This window comes from Chinchilla lanigera, unplaced genomic scaffold, assembly GCF_000276665.1.
Source record: "Chinchilla lanigera isolate Chin_1 unplaced genomic scaffold, ChiLan1.0 scaffold00031, whole genome shotgun sequence".
Classification (NCBI taxonomy): Eukaryota; Metazoa; Chordata; class Mammalia; order Rodentia; family Chinchillidae; genus Chinchilla; species Chinchilla lanigera.
In genome coordinates this window covers 2,706,591-2,722,384 of record NW_004955432.1, presented here as the reverse complement: position 1 = coordinate 2,722,384, position 15,794 = coordinate 2,706,591, and the positions used below count along the sequence as shown (strand labels likewise).

Below are 15,794 nucleotides of genomic sequence, written 5' to 3'. Positions count from 1 at the left end.
TGGATTGAAGGTGAGCACCACCATGGCTGCAGCTCTGTGTGCCTCCCCGATTTTTTCTAAATCTAGCCTTGCTGACAGCCTATTTCTTACAAAAATAACTTTTCTACTTATCTTTGGAAAGCTCACTACAGTTACCTACACACTGAGATTTTTGCTCCCATCAAAGCACCCCTGTTTAACCCTCCAGTGGACCATTTGCTATGGAGAACCCCTTGTTAGCTCCAGATTGCAAAACTCGAGTTTTTCTAAGTCGGTGAGTGCACACTCCATGGATTCAGCAGCCCTTTGTGCACTGTGGCTTGGGGTGGGGTCATTCCTGGCTTTCCTTGTTAGTTTAGGAGAGAAGTGGAATTAGAGATATTTTTTCTCTAGTTAGCATAATGTTGTTGATGAAAAAAGTAGGCAAGTTTGCCAAACAACAATCAACATTATTACATAGATTAGCGTATGCCAGTCATTAGGTAACCAGACGTACCTCTTTTTTTCCCCTTCCACTTTAAAGTTTGGATTTTTTTCTCTTCTAATTAAATCCAGCAAATAAGAAAACTCATATAAAAGCTAATGTTTTAAAGTGTGTTTAAGGCCTAAGTGAGGAAAGTCCACAAACACCAGATGCAAATAATGCTTTTCCTCCCATCTGGTCAATTATCCTGCTTTCTTTTTTAGAAAATGTATATTTCCTCTAAGTCTTAAGTGTAAATAATATTTTTCTTTGGTTTCTACATGTGGAAATTACCTCTTAAATTAAGGCCTGTGGTTTATCTACTAATGAAGACTAATTGAGGGGGCAGTTGCCTTTGGTGCTACCCTTAGGTCTATTTAAACCACTGACATGAAAAGAAGTGACTCTAAAAATATATCTTCTAACTAATCACCTGCAGCATCCCAGCTCTAGGGAATTAAATGAAAAGTGACACATTTCATAAGGCCACTGGGATGTTTATTGACACTCCCACATGATCAGTTCATGGTTGTCACCTTGCTGAAATTGATCAACCTGCTACATATGGACAATATTGTAATTACATCTCCTTTTGACAAAGATGCATTAAGTGGGGCTGGAATATGGAAACCTCTTTCAGCTTTCATTAATTCGATATAAATCCAAAGTTTGCAGATTCAGCAGAGTTGTCTGGAGTGGCCTAATTGGAGTTGCTGGACAGGAACATTGATCGTGCTTTACTCAGGTAAAGATGAAAGTAACTGCAACAGTAGATATTGCACTTGAAGGTCATCAAATTGCAGTCAGGGAAGGGGAGCAGGACATTAAAACACACACAAATTAAGGGAATTTTTATGTGGTATCTTGGAATGCTTGAATAACACAGTACTAACTGGCTTTGAAATTTTGTACTTTTGCTTTTGTGTTTCGAGAAATACAAATATATTTTAAAGAGATTATTATAGTCAGTTTTAATGTCTCAGAGGTTTGCGCCTGATATTTATTTGTAGACTCTATGACATTATGTAAAATTAAGGCCTTAATTATGAATGCATCTGATATAAAGGGTAAAATTACTCTTTTACTGGCTTTCCCTTGACCTCAAGTTTATAACCAGGGGGATGTTTATTCTAAATTCATTTCTAAGAATCTCTGGACGCTCAGCTGTCCTGAGGTCTCCCAGCACAGTTGCAGGAAACGGTTCCTCAAGCAGGTCCTCGCCAAGTCATCATTTTCCACCCTTGGCAAAGATCAAATGTGCCCATTTCAGCACTGTTAGTACCAAGTGTAAGTACCAAGGCTGTGTTTTAGTTCTTTCAGGAGGAAAGAAAACACCAGCTGTTTCAAATTTGGGAGTCCAACTTGGGCAAAAGACAACTGCCGTGCTGTCTATTGTGTAGTCTTCCTTCTACAAAAATAACATCTGCTGGGGAGGGACATAGTCTCCAGCAACGTAAAATCAGCCCATAAATAGGAAGATTAAGGCCCACAGCATCAGATTACCGGCATCTCATAGAAACCTCTTATGGCAGAGGGGGCTCTCTGTGGAGAAGGAAAATGAGTCTTTTTTCCTTCTTTTCGCCCCCTGCATTAATTCTGATCTCAGGAGCTCACTGTTGCATTCTCTGCGGCAGATGACCACATAATCAGAGCTCCCACTGCCAGAGCCTTTGAAAAGACAAGTGGAAATTAGCTTTTAGCTACGTCCCTGCCCCTCCTCCTAACCCTGTGGATAATGTCACACATTTCACTGTTCATCCTCTGGGGGCTGGCTTGTGCTTGCTCTCTTTTCTTTGGCAGTGACTTTTAAAAACCAGTTCTTATTACAATCCTCAGATTTAAAATTAAGTTATGATCACATCTTCTCAGGGCATACCTAGGAGGCACTGCTTCTCCCCAGCCAAATCAACTCTTTCCCCACGGGGCCCATTCCTGGAAATGTTACTGTTCTTAATAAGCAGCTCGAATATGGATTTTCATTTCATCTTTTCTCTTTTACCCGCATTTCACATGTGTTGTTGTGTGTCAGGCAGTTTCCATGAGTCTCTGCTGTTACACACTGTGGAAAGCATGAGGTGGGAGTTGTTCTAATTTAAAAATTATTTTTACTCAGATAGTGGCTGGGCTTGGAAATGTTCTCCTTTGCTCTGAGGGTTTTAGGCCAATGCTCTTTGTGTGTGTGTGTGTGTGTGTGTGTGTGTGTGTGTGTGTGTATGTGTGTGTGTGTGTGTGTTGGCGGGGTCCCTGTTGCCTACTTTTCCTCCTGTAACACAAACTGGTCTAGCTAAGTAGAGTTAATAAGGGAAGAGGAAGTCTTTAAAAATGCTTCCTGCATGCAAAGGTCAGTACAGGGTATCTTTCTGGGCACAAAGGGCAAGGGTGCTGAACACCGGGCAGGAGTCTGGGAACTATATCAGGAAAACAATCAAAGGATGAGACTGTGGCTTCCCCTGGGCCTCTTTTGTAAATTGCAAGAAGGGACGTGGGCATTTTGTGATGCTTTGTAGCAACGGGCGCTTTGGTGCTGATTGTAGGTTTTATGACTCCTATTTTATTACCTACAAATAATAACAGACATTTCCTTTTTCTCTGCACCACAGTAAGTCCCTGGCTCAGACAAGAAGCAACTCTGCACTGCTTTTCAGACCTCATTCTTCTCGACTGCAGGGACGATGGTTTCTATTATACTTGTGGCCTTTCATACTCCCAATGGTGCGGCTGATGAAATCCAACAGCCTAGTGCACGGATGTGGTTGAAAAGACCCTCACAGGACCGGTGCCACCTCCCCACAGCGTGGGCTGGTTCCCTCCCGAGGCGGCCACTGTCAGTGGGACTGGTACCTGAGTTGTTCTCCTGATTGAGAGGATGGGTCATATTACCAGTTCATACTTTTTTGTCTTGGTCTCTTTTAAACTAATCACATAATTATATGATCTCTGGCCAAAGGCCGTGACCAAGGACAGAAATTCCCTGTGTAGATTTTTTTTGCCACAGATATTTGCACTGGACTGTTGGAAGAGACTAAGTATGACAGCCGTTTTTCCCATTATGATGGAATGACCAAGAGAAAAGCTTCAGAAAAACATGTGTGGGATTCTCTCAAGTCTGAGAACACATTCCTCGTCCAGTACCAGGTGCCTGCTCTCCATCTGAGAGGCTCCTAGCAGCCCCTTCATTGCTTCTTTAGCTATTCTCCAGTCAGCCATGTCTGAAAAACAGCCCCAAGAAGTTGAAGACAGTAGCAAGCCTCATAGAAATTTGTAAGTCCAAGGTAGTAGCAGATGGCTCAGGGGCATTTCATTTTGCTTTAAAATACCCCAAACTAGCAAATAATTTTAAAGAGAATTAAAACAATAACAAAATAACAATAACAAATATGTGATATAACAAATAATGAATAATGATGAGAATTCACAACTAGGTGAAAAAAAAAAACTTGCAAGCCCAAACCGTTATATAGAATATCCAAGATATAAACCACCCCTAAACCCATGTTTTAGTCATTTTGGTGACAATAGAGTTTTGTGTGAGCCTGTTTAGAAAACAAAATGTGTATTTGGTAACTGATAAGAAGGTTGGAATTTTAGGAGCAGTGATTCACACAGAACACAGAGAGTGAAAAAGTTTGAACTTGTCACATACCATGGTCATATTCAAAACTAGAAAGATGACATAGGAAGCTTTGTTCAGCTCCTCACTGTATGCCAAAGTAATTATTCATTTTAGAGTATTTCCCCTTATTGCTTGTTTTAGATTGTCCCCTCCCTCTTTGTTAGGCCCAGGAGAAGGTTTCCAATGGGAGGCAGTGATGGAAAGTATTGTGAAAAGTAAATGCCTCAAAAAGGGATTTGGAGGAAAAGAACATACTCAGAAGACACAGAAACTATTACAGCACGACAGCTAGCTGACTTGCCTCTAAGACCTATGGAAAGTTATCTGAGTCACAGAGATCCCCAGAGATCTGTAATGGACGTCCTGGTTTCTTGCTCCAGCAGGGCTAACGCTAACACTGCTTATAGCCTTACTGTTTGGACTGTGCATACTCAGTCTCTTAGTCAAATTTGTTTCTTCCTGTTTGACAGCCTTAAAGCTACAAATGGTGCTGCAGACAGACCTACCGGTAGATGTTCCCATCAGTTTCTACTCCGGGCCCTTTGATAGACCCTATGGTGGTGGACCCTGACTGCTGCTCTGCCACTGCCCCTCTCAGCTGGAAGCAGCCAGATCACCTGATGGATGCTCATCCCTACAGTAGTAGTTAGGGATACCACTGATGAGGGGGATTGAGATGGGGAGAGAGATAAACAATAGGCAGCTAGGATGAGGAGCTGAGGAAGCTGAGATAACCTCTGGGAGAATTAGAGCACGGCGGGAGAGAGTCTCAGTGAAGTGTGTCCCAGGAATCTAGAGGGCAGGGAGCAGGGGAGTCTGTTCTGACATCAGAGGCCCAGCTGAAATTGGCAACCACATTGTCTCAAAGGAAGGGCCTGGGTAAGCTGAGATGAGCCCTGGGAGTTTGGAGTGCAAAGGAAATCTGCTCCTGCTGACCTCAGAGCCCAGCTAAAAGTGGTAACTTGTTTTGTTTTCACATACCCACAAAAATAGTCCATCCAAGTGTATTTAGGTGTAAACCCTTGAACTTGGGCACCTCCTTGGTGTCCTCCCTTGGAGGCCCTCTCTGTTAATGAGAACTTTTCTTTGTTCTTTCTAATAAACTATACATGATTCGTTCCCCACTGCTCTGTCTGTGGGCTTCATACTTTGATCGTCTTCAGGACAAGAGCCCAGAGGGAGGAGAAAATCGGTTATACCATGTGAGCCAGGAAAGCATGGGAAGCTACCTATTCATTAAGTATCTACTAGCAAGATTGCCCTTTCAGTAAGAACCTAGCAGGACTTAACTGTGTTCTTCTTCACCCTGCAAAGCATACAGCTGGCAGTGCAGCCCGCACCTCCTCACCTCATCTCCACTGGACGCGTCCTATTCAAGTGCTCAGCAGCCAGCTGTGGTTGATGGTTATGGCACTGAATGGTGTCCTTCCAGACTGCTTCTTCCCACTGCATCACATTTTTGTCTTTTATTTAATAAACCTAAGAAAATGTGTGAGTGTTTCCATAGGAAATTTCAACAATGACATACACTAACACCTTGGGGCTGTATAAGTAGTTTGTGAGCTGGGTGATGAGCAGGCTATGTTAGGGGTAGGCACAGCACATCCTGCTGTTGCAGGAGAGTGAAATTCTTCCAGGTCAGGCTGGTGACTCCATGCAGGCTTCTGCCCAAAGGAAGTGGGACATCTGAAGCACTACAGGAAGGCTGACAGTGTTAGGTCCTTGGTTAAAGCCGACGATGCTCATTCCTGGGGGAGTGAGACACCCCAGAAGAGTAGAATAATTAAGCACATTGACTTTTTTCTTTAAGGCATGAACTTAACCAATTTCCTGGAATTTAAAAAAGAATTTACTAGAAGAAAAGCAAAACAAGTCAATAACCTGACAAACCATTAGATGCTCAGGGTCTCTGGACAGGCAGCTGAAAGTGCACAGTCTGTGTCCAGTTTGCACTGTCATCCTGGAAGGGGCGAGCACTGGAGTGACAAGGGAGATAGAGAAGCTGTTAAAAGCCAGGGAAAATAACGAGTATCTACTCCGTCAATGGAAAACTGTCAGTCCCTTATGTCTTTATATTGCTTGGCTGGACGGTAATTCAAGCACACCTTCTGAGTTTTCACCAGCACTTCATTGCAAAGAAAATAAACCTTGTGAAGAAGAGTCCTAAGAGGAACAGTGGCTTTCACTCTAGCATCTGCAGTGGGTGAATCTGGGTAATAGAATTTATTCAGAAGGAGGGGAGATGCGAACAAAGAGATGGGATGTGTCTGCAGACGGGAAACCCAACTCGCGGTTTTGGAAGTGAAACTCCCTTTGTTTATTACGATGATCTCTAATGACTTTGCTCTGGACATTGAGCTGGAGTATACATCCCCAGATAAAAAGTATTACCCTGAGGGGTTAAAGATGACAAATTTTTGTCCCTTGCTGCCTATATCCAGCCATCTCTGCCCAGAAGTTTACTTCTGAGTTGTTGGCTTCCTAGGCTGAGTGCTGTCTCAGAGTTGCAGTTTCGGGGGCTTTCCTTTCTTTGTGCTGAGAGCTGGTACTCCATGCAGCCTCAGTGGCAGCGGGAGCTTGCTGTCTCAGTTAAGGGAAAGCCTCCGCGAAGCCACTGCAGGGTAGAAGCCTGTGGGGCCCTCCGATTGGGGCTCTAGTGCTGTTGGAGTCCTGCTGTTGCATGCTAAAAATAACTGCGAGCAGCAAGCCTGGGGACACAGATTTGTAGCGGCAACTCGCGAAGCTCACAGCTCTCTTAGGATGGGAGCATTGGATGTCATGGGAAATGCTACTTGCTGAGCAGTTTCAAGTGTTCCTCCAAGTAAATCAGAGAGCTGTTTCTTTTCTGTTTATGTCAGTGCAGCCATGACCACATAGCTGAGGAACCCAAGATCCTCACGAATTAGGCTCGGACCACTGAGTTTGCCAACTCTCTGCCAGCCATTTCAGCTCTTTTTATTGCTGCCCATGTGGATGGGCTCAAAAGACACACATAATTACCTGCTGCCAAGGTCTTCACAGTTCCTGGAGAGCCAAGTCCAAAGAGCACACGGTATGATGCAGAAAGGAGCATGGACAGGGGCCTCACAGCACTAGCTTTGACCTTGTATCTTCTACAGTGTTCCCGAACTACCTTAGTGAGTCTTGTCACTTCTTGGGGGTTTGGAGACACTAAGATGAACTAGCACGATGGCCTTAAACCTGGGCTCAGTGACGCCTCCTCAAGGAGCTCTTGGGAACTAGAAGTAGGGCAAAGAACTGGTTTCTAGAATCTTCTACCCATCCGAAAAGTGGAGGTCTGTTTTTGTCTGTGAACTGTTACAACATGTTGGGATCCCTTACAAAGCTTTTATCTGAAGAAAGGATACACAGTTTAAATATTTACACAAACACAGTAGACCATCATCTACCTAACAAATTCTGATTTTGTGATTTTCCAGTGTTTGTTAGCTTTTGGGCATTCTGCAAAGAGTTTTGTTGATGGCTGGTGTGGCAGTTTCCTTACTGAGTTTTACATTCGCCTGTGGAGTCTATTGAAGACAATAAAGAGATGTGTAATGACTTTTTATTCCTTCCAGGGGACTGGCTGCTGTCTTGGTGATTCCATTGGTGGGTGCCAATTCACCAGTCATTGGACTGTACAGTTGGAACGTTAGAATCTGATTCTTGTCATGACTTTGTTACGAACCGGGCTTTGAATACAGCCTTTACTCTTTTGGGAGGGAGGTAGCATATGTGGGAGGGAGGTAGCATATCCAGTTATGTGCTTGAGATATGGACCCACTTACAAGATATATGTTTCTGGAGAAATTATTTTACCTCTGTGTTTCAGTTTATCATCTGTTCAATAAAAATAATATCACCTCCTTCACTTACTGTTTAGAGTTAAAACATAAAAACTGAAAAGAAATTAATAATTTCATATTATGAAAAAAGAGTTAAATAAGCTAAATTATGTAAGATACTTAGAAAATAACCTGACACAAATGGAAGTCCCAATAAATACTAGTTAGAATTACCTGGGGTGCTTCTTTCACTAACATGTGATATGTAAAGTTTAGATGGGGTGAAAGATAAAGTCATTAACTTACTCTTTAGACTGTACACTCAGGTGTATTGTTCTCTTGGGTTTATTGTGTTTCCAGGGCCTAGGAGAGTGCCTTGCACACAGTAGGTGCTCATAGTATACTTGTTTCCTAAATGACTAAGGTCCTGCATTTTTTCATATAGGTACTGTGTAAGAACATGTTTATAAGCATCTATCATACAGAAATGGTACTTCACAAAATTAAAAATATTCAGAGTGTTAATAGGCATACATTGAAAAATCAACCAGTTTTAGTGAACTAACTCTTTTAGTTATGGTTCAGGTTGGAAAATGAATGAGCTCAAACCAGTTAGTTTGACAGATAAACTGAATAGGGGGACATAGTTACGGAGAGCCTGAGGAGGGGCAGGAAGCCATCAGGGAATGGTGAGGCAGCCCAGAGATGAACCACCTGCACCCCAAGGTGGGTGGAGAAAAAGCAAGGCATGTGCTGCTGTTGCCCCAAGGCCTGGCACCCCATGGGAGCTCATAGCTGGGCTGTGGAAGAGGGATTGGCTCTGCCAGCTGTGCACCCCACCTTCAACTGGCTAAATTCATGCTGCAGTCATCTGGCAAGGTAGATAGGAAATGCCGTTTGAGGGATTCAGTACCCAGGGACTCAGACAGCTGCAAAGAAGACCAAGGAATAATCTTAGAGCAAACAGGCCCAAGCCCAGCATCCAACCAAGCTATGCACTGAGCACACTCTGAGAGAAGGACTAGCAAACTGTGGCCCATGGGTCATGTCCAGTCTGCTTTCCTCTTTTTGTAAATAAAGCTTTGTTAAAACACAGTCATACTCATTCAATTATATATAGTGTGTGCCGCTTTTGCACTGTGATGGTGTGGTTGAGTCGTTGTGGCATAGACTAACCAAGCATCCTCTAAAGCATAAGATATTTATTGTCTGGCCCTTTATAGTAAAGTTCCCACCTTCTGTTCTAGAAAAGCCCAATCTCCACAACCACTTGATAGCTAAGTATTTTTATCATTCTTCTACAAGTGGAAGAACTGGCTCAGAAAAGAATTTGATTTGCCTGACAATGAGCACCATTGTCCAGAAGGAAATCGGCATCTGACCTCCAGCTACCCTGGGACCCAACTCCAAGAGCTCTCACGGCACCTTTCTGCCTTCCTCATTCAATGACTCAGGTGACCTCAACCTGTGCCCTAATGACCCTGTGCCCTCTGAGCTATCCCAGGCTCCTGCACCTCTGCTGAAACCAGCATGTCACTCAGTCTCATATCTGTGCAGGACAAGTCTCTGCCTCCTCTCTCCTCACCAGCAGTACCATGGTAGAACAAAGGAGTGGGAGGTTGTCTGACTTAGAGCAGTCCTCGGGTTCTACCACAGGAGCCATAAGGAGATGCCTGTCTCTTGGACTGCGCTTTCTAGATAGACAGCTGGTGCTTAAGAAACTCTTCCCTCTCTCTTTGTTTATGCAGTCATCATACAAAGCAGTAATAGCAAAAGATTTGGGAGAACATCTCCGACATAATGGAAATCAATGTTAAAATGAGATTTGCTTTACAAAATATGCAGTATAGCCAACTCCTTAGGAATGTTCTGTAAAGCTAAGTACACCTGTCTGATGGAAAATAAAACTCCTTGAGTTGGAATATTATTGCCAACATTTCTCTGCACTGCTTGCAGATTCATCGTAGGCAATGGTATTTATGAGTCAAGCTGTGTTGTTTTTGTACAACAATGATACAGCAGGAAAAAGCTCACAGACTACATCGAATTTGTGTTTACTGGAAATTCCAAATGATTGCGAGGTAGGCACTGCTTGCTTTTGCTCTGCTCACACAGATGGAGGGAAATTGCAGCTCTGGGAACAATTTAAAGGGGTAAACCAAGTACACGTGAGATAGGTAGGATTTTCATGTGATGACACGTAGAAAGGACAGAGCCTGGATATGGTATGATTTGACTTAGCATTTTAGCCCATGCAGGTATTTTTATAATGTAATAAATGCACTCTCTTGCCTCAGTGAAAATGATTCTCCTGGCCTACTCCTCTCAGGATAATTGACACCAGTTGTGTCTTTAAGGCCAGCGTGAACCTCTGCTGACCACTCAGTCCCTGCTCTTGCAGCCATTGGGGGTTTGGAACAACCTACCCTTCATGCTGTAGCCACAGACCACAGAGGGGTTGCGGGTGTTCCCTTGGCCCAGGGGCAAGGTGGAAGTACTTGCTTCTAAGTGGTTCCAGAGCTCATGGATCTATTTTCATCTGGGGGATCCTAGGTAAATTGGTAATTCATTACATCCAAAAGTTCACAAATATTTCATGAGAAGTACTGTGATGGAGTAGGAAAGCTTGGGCTTCAAAGGCTAAAAAAGGTGGGTTGGAGCCAGTTGTGCCATGAGCCTGACCCTCTCTCTGGGCCTCAGAGGGAGTAGGTCTTCTCTGTGGCAGCTGAATGAGGGTCCTTAATAAACAGGTCCCAGTCTCTGGATCCCAGGAAGGTTACTTTATATGGAAAAAAGGTTTGTGGAGATGTGAATAAGTTGAAGATGGTGAGATGAGGCAGTTATCCTGGATAACTGATGGTCTTAAATGCAATCACAAGTGTCTTTTTGGTGTGTGTGTTGGGGGGGTACTGAGGATTGAACCCAAGGCCTTCACACAGAGATGCCTTCCCAGCCCTCTTCATTCTTTCTATTTTGTGAGTCTTGCTAAGTCACTAAATTGCCCAGGGGGTGCTTGAACTTGCAATCTTCCTGTCTCAGCTTTCCAGAGTGCTGGGATTGCAGGCATGCACCACCAAGTTTGGCTACAAGCGTCCTTATAAGAAGGAGGCAGAGGGAGATCTAATACAGAAGAGGTAGAGGGCAGTGTGATGATGATGATGGAAGGAGGAGAGAAGATGGAGGGAAGGCCCGTGAGCCAAGGAATGTGAGGAACGCTGGAAGGTACCATACAAGGCAAAGGAACGTATCCTCCCCTAGAACCAGGAGGGAGAGTGGAGTGCTGAAGTCCTTTCCTTAACATAGAGGAACTGAGGGGCTGGGGATTTAGCTCAGTGGCTAAAAGCGCCTGCCTGGCAAGCACAAGGTCGTGAGTTCGGTTCCCGGTACCGGAGAAAAAAAACAAACAAACAAACAAAAAAAACATAGAGGAACTGATTTAGACTGCTGGCCTTGAGAACTATGAGAAGACATATCATGCTGCCTAAGCCCACAAAGCTCACGGTACTTTGCTATAGCAGCCACAGGTAACTGATAAGCTCTTCCATCAATTCTTATGGTGTATAAGAATTAAAAAGAGAAAGCATGTCAAATGAAGAAAAACATGCCTATAGTGAGGGAGAAGGATCTGAAGCAGTTTAGGAGGAACTATGGACATTTGTCCATAGTTTGAGAATAAACCCACTTTCCCTCCCATGTGTAGGTTGAAGAATAAGAAGTGGCCCACTTAGTGCCTGTCATGGATTCAGCCCACCATTAACTGTGTCCCAGCCTTCTGCAGTCCCCCTCTGACCTTTCTGTCCTCTCCTCAACATCTGCTAAGCCCACCCGATCTGCAGCCATGTCACTCATGCCAACCTGGGGATTGAACCCTGGATTCAGGGTCCAGGAAGATGGGAGGCACAATTTCTGATCCCTAGGTCCTGGTCAGCAGCTGACACTCACCCAGTCTGCCTTGTCCCTAACATGGAAGTAAGGGTCGGTCAGAAGTTGAGAGGTGGGTGGATGATTTTCACAGAGGAGGCCAATTGGGAGAACCCGAGGATGCAGAGGGAGGAAGATGTGGCAGGGAAAGTCCATGTGGCCAACTCATGTGACCACAAGCTCAGGCCTTTGAGCTGAGGAGAGCTGCTTCTCCCCTCCCCTGCCTCACCTCTGGGATGCCAAAGGAGCCAGCACTTGAGGGAATCTTGGTGAGGACAGTGGCTCACCAGCAAGAGGCCCTGCTGGGGTCAGATTGCCATGTGGGGAATCTCAACATATGGCCAATGTCAGGACAAACTGTCAGGAGTTTTACAGTGCTGGAAGAAGATTTTACACACACACACACACACACACACACACACACACACACATGCATACGCACATGCACATGCACATGTACACATCCTTACCTTAAGTCTTCTTGGTATAGGAAAATCAGTATTCCCAGGAGCATAGTCCAACAGAATCATCTGAGTGATTAAAAGCCACAGCCACCACCATCATAGCAATAATCATAGCAAAGGTTAATTTCTCTACCTTCCAAAAAATGTAAGACTAAAGGCCTGGTAAAGGAACTTCAAAGATTTACAAGGCCTGTGGTCATCTGTGTGCAAGAGGAGATAAGCTTTCCCAGAGAGCACAGTCCAAAGTTAGGAAGAACATGGTGGTGAGTTTAGCCCAGACCTGAAGACCTTGTCTAAGGGCATCACATCTGTTTCCTGGCCAAGCCTGCAAATAGATGCTGCAGGAAGGTGGGTTAGGATGAACTGCAGAGCCTTTCTGCAACCCAACTTCTGGTCTCCGGTAGCAACCAAGGTAGCATCTTGTTGCATCTCCAGGATTCTAAAGAAGAACCAGTACAGTTGGTCAGGCGCTTCTTCTGTGTCAGACCTGAGACAATACCTAGTGGTCCTCAGCCCAAGGATGAATGGGTGGCTGATGTCAGCTAGCCATGGAGGCAGCAAGTACCTGAGATACACAGCTTAAAAGGACAGCTTTATTTTGGCTCACAGTTTGAGTCCATGGGCTCTTGGCTCTGTTGGCTTTGGTCGGTAACGAGGCTGTAGGTCATGGTGGGTAGAGGTCATGGAGGTGTGGTTAAAGTGGTCTGTTCTCCTTATGGCAGATGAGAAGCAAAAAGGGACAGGAAAGGGCTAAGGTCCCAATGTTCCTTTTAAGGTCAAGACCTAATTTCAATGGGCCCCACCCTCTCAAGGCTCCACTGCGTCCCAACAGTGCTGCACTGGGTGCCAAGCCTTCAGCACAGGGACCTCTGGGAGATGTCCCAGATTCAACTGTGACGTTCATTTGCCTGGGGGTAGTCAGAGCCTTGGCGGGACAGACAGGGCCCTCCTATAGGCTAGGCAGAGTTGATTCTAGGAGCAGTCACACTGGTTTTGGTAAGCTAAATGAATGAGGAGCCACACATTTACTGGTGGGGAGACTGGAGAGGAATTCAGCCCTAAACATGTTCATTCTCGCCCTGTGGACACAGAGAGAAGGAATGAGGGAAGGCAGAGTATCCCAAAGGAGGTGGACCCTGGATCCATGGAGCCTTGGAAAAGGAGTTCACGCAGAAGGGTGGTGGGACAAGCCAGAAACCAGGAGACAGGGAACAGGAGTCTTGGACTCTCATCTTTAGAAGGTGTCAGGTTATAAAAACTTCCCCTGAGGGTTTCAGAATAACAGCAACTTCAATAAGGCTCAAGTGCTGGTTCTTTCTTCTGAGACCTTCCCACTGATCTTTAGTACAGAACTGCATACACTGAGCGAGACTAGACAAGATAAAATGGGTGAGGCTCGAGGACAACAGTGGCAGTCCTATTTTCTTTAGAAAACTGTAGCTAAGTAGGGTGGAGATGGAATATTAGAAGGCCACTGGAACAGAGGGCTGACTCCCTGAATTTGTACCCTGGCTTGGTAAGGAATACCATTTGAGACTTTAAAGGTGGGACCTGGACATGCTGCAGCAGCCACTGTTTCACAGAAAATGCTGTGAAACGGAGGATGCAGCCTCATGGGTGGTTGGAGGACCTGCCATGGAATAAGTGATTCTGGACAGAGACAGCTTGAGTAAGGTGCAGTGAGGGCCTGGGCACTGATACATGTGAGATTGTGGGCAATGAACCCAACTTTCCATGCCTCGGTTTATCTAATTCACCTCCAGGGAATGTGACACTGGTTGTTCTACTTCCCTTGTTTCTGGTTGCACAGAGAATTGAGTGAGATGATGCCTGTAATGTTCTTGGTTCAGAACTTGACTGGATTAGTTTCCTATGGCTGCTACAATAGTACAGATTTAGCAGTGCAAACAGCACAAGTCTAGCATCTTCCCATTTTTGAGGTCAGCAGTCTGAAACTGGCCCAACATCAAGGGGCTGGCAGAACTGCATTCCTTCTGGAATATCTGGAGGAGAAGGGTTTCCTTGCCTTTTCCACCTCTGAGTGGCTCTTCCAAGCTTCTTTGGCTTGTAGCCCCTTTTCCCACCTCCAAACTCCAGTAGTGTAGCATCTTTACATCTCTCTAGGACTGTGATCCTCTTGCCTTGACCTTTCACTCTAAGGACTCTGCTGAGCACACCAGGTCCATCCATATAACCTAGGATATTCCCCAATCTCAAAATCCTTGATTTAATCACATCAGCAAAGTACCTCTTGCCATGGAAAGTGACATAGTCACAGGTTCTGAGGATTAGGATGTAGTCAGCTTTGTAGGAGGTAATTATTGTAGGATCAGTGTGCTGGCTTAAATGAAACATTTAATATCCCCAGCATAAACATCAAAAGCCTACACTCTTTTTGATGCTGTGAAAATTACCTTGATCTGGTAAAAACTGCACTTTGAGTTTTGCCCCTTTCTTAGGCCATTTATGTGCCATAATGTCCTTTCAAAATGTGGGGTGATAGCAGCGAGCCACAGCTCCCAGTCATTCCTGCAATCACCAGGGTGAGCCAGCCAGTAGTGTTCTATGTTGTACTATATCTTTATGTCAGTGTGGTTGGTAGTTTGATGTCTTAAATGGTTTTTTTAAAGAGTATTTTCAACTTACAATGGGTTTATTGGATATTAGCACATTGTAAATTGAGGTGTGTTTGTACATATAGGTCAATATCTTTCTTATACCTCCAGTTAAAAGGAAAATAACAAATAGAAAGAGAAATGTTTTTCCTCTGACCAGACACCACCATACTTTGACCCTCTGAGGTGTGGTGACAGTATGTGAGGACAGGCTGGTTTCTAGCACAGAAAGGGTGCCCTTCAAGAGCAGAATTATTCAGAGAGGAAGCAGAAACAGACAAAATGACATGCCCTCTGGACATGGCAAAGGTTTTGATACTTAGCAGAACTGGACACAGTGCTAGTGGGTTTGGTGGAAGGCAGCTTGCTGGGAACCCATAGTCAATGACTAAGTGTGCAGCCTTCAAGTGGGCTTTTATTGGCACAGTGGTTAAAGCAAGAGAGGAAGAGATGGTAGCTCCTATGGGAAAATGCCAAAACTTATTGCTGAGCATGTTTGACCTCACTGGACATAGCAGAAATAAACTGGTGACCATTTCAGGGAGCTGGACCTTCTGTAATAGCAGGTAGGTGGCAGAGAAGGTTAAATGCAGTTCTTTCTATCATGTGCCCATTACTAACCCTGGACTGGTAAGGCCTGGGAAACCGGGGCCAGAGAGTGAACATCCTGGAAAGACTCAGTAAGCACCCGGCCTCAGGCCTTCCCTCAGCTATTTGTTGACTGTGAGCTCATCGACTTGCTCCAAACTCTAATCCTTCCCAGCAGCTCACTGCTTACCTCTCCCAGCACATGCTGGCATCATTCCTCTTCCCAGAGAGCTGCCTAAGCATCTTCTGCTTTCGCTGCCCCACTTTGAGAGGCTGAGGGTGAGGTCAGAGTGTGGCTGGTGCATCAGCATTTGCACCGCTCCAGTAGCACTGTCAGCGCCTGAGCTTGCACTTCCCTGTCCACCT

At 44.8% G+C, this 15,794-nt stretch overlaps 1 long non-coding RNA gene across 1 annotated transcript; it reads right to left on the bottom strand.

Moving 5' to 3' along the window:
• Nucleotides 1-1,119: 1,119 nt before the first annotated feature.
• Nucleotides 1,120-12,595, bottom strand: LOC102030338. The gene is made up of 4 exons (XR_261509.2): nt 12,232-12,595; nt 7,056-7,408; nt 5,404-5,534; nt 1,120-1,203 (listed from the first exon to the last, which is right to left on the bottom strand). It is a non-coding gene; the product is annotated as an uncharacterized LOC102030338 (long non-coding RNA).
• Nucleotides 12,596-15,794: the final 3,199 nt, after the last annotated feature.